This window comes from Dipodomys spectabilis, unplaced genomic scaffold (genome assembly GCF_019054845.1).
Source record: "Dipodomys spectabilis isolate Male_0828 unplaced genomic scaffold, ASM1905484v1 ptg000065l, whole genome shotgun sequence".
NCBI lineage: Eukaryota > Metazoa > Chordata > Mammalia > Rodentia > Heteromyidae > Dipodomys > Dipodomys spectabilis.
Genome location: NW_024870742.1, coordinates 1,380,808 through 1,382,152, shown reverse-complemented (window position 1 = coordinate 1,382,152; position 1,345 = coordinate 1,380,808). Strand labels below are relative to the sequence as shown.

Genomic DNA, 1,345 nt, shown 5'->3' with positions numbered 1-1,345 from the left:
AATTATCAATTCTAGTAAGATTCACTTTATGAAATTTAAAATCAGCACATATAAATATATAAGTATATATAATATAAAAATTGTTTTGCATTGTTGTGTTGTGTTTAGGGAATCAAAGGCAACTCTGTTTTAAAGTATTATTCCATTACCTCTACCTCAGTTTTTGGTAGAGTTAGACTTAAAGCTTTACCATTTGTAGATTTACGGCCTAGAGGCAAGAGGAAACACTGTGATTAAAACATTACCAATTTAAGGCCTAATATCGAGGAGAAACATGTGGACTTCTCCAGGAGCAATGGAAATATTTGGTGATAGAATGTCAGAAGTGTAAGTTCCTGCTTGGTTGGATGATAGACAGGCCAGGACAGTAGGTAATCATGCATATGAACAATTTTTTTCACTTTCTTGGCTTTAGCTACTTTTGAAATGATAAGTACAATTAACAATTATGTTTTGATAAAATACCTTCCATTCTGAACAATTCTGTCTGAACTGTTCATCTCTCTATGATCCCTTGTAACTAAGATTATCTTTGTTCCAGTAAGACAATCTATGCTGTCAGGGTAAGATATTCTGGTTGGTCTGTTCCTACATGGAAGAAGGGTAAAGGTTTAGGTAGATATTTGTCCCAGCAAGACCTCATTTGGGAAATTTTAAGCTGCAGAAAGTTAGAAGTAGCTCTTAAGCAAGGCTTACTTTGAGTCCATTAGCTCCACAAAGCTAACTCAGTTGATAAATAAGTACTTGAAAAGCCACCACCTTTGGACTTATCTGTAAAGGTTTCAAAGTATGATCAAATTTAAAATGAAAATGACAAAATAGTCATTGACAAAAATTGTAAATGTGAGAAATCGAACAAACTATATAAGTTTTTTCCAGTATACACAGATTTTTAGAGAAATGAGATCAATAGCATTTTTAGGAACAATAAGGGTTCCTTGTTACAAAAAGGCAACTATGGATACATGCCTTTATAAAGATTATATCATTACGTACTTAAATTTAGAGTATACTACATGCTTTAGCAGCAGGTCTACCCAAATTACAACAATACAGAGATTAACATGGCACTTGCACAAGGATGATATGAAAATTTGTGAAGTATTCCATATTTTTCATTCTTCTGATGCAAGAAATGAAAAAAAGTTATTAAAAAGTTGATTACAAAAATACAAGTGTAACATACATGTAATTCATAGAATTAAAGGTTAGTTTGACATCAGTGTATTAAATTTTCACCTTAGAAAGGTAACCTTTACAAAACTTGAAATTAGATAACATTGCCATTTTATCCCAAAGAAATAAAATAATATAAGAACCTAGTAAAAAAAGGAATCTTAAATTC

The 1,345-nt window shown here is 31.3% G+C and overlaps 1 pseudogene; it reads left to right on the top strand.

The window, feature by feature from the left end:
• The first annotated feature begins 1,016 nt into the window (after positions 1–1,016).
• On the top strand, positions 1,017–1,116 carry LOC122108757 (annotated as a pseudogene).
• Positions 1,117–1,345: the final 229 nt, after the last annotated feature.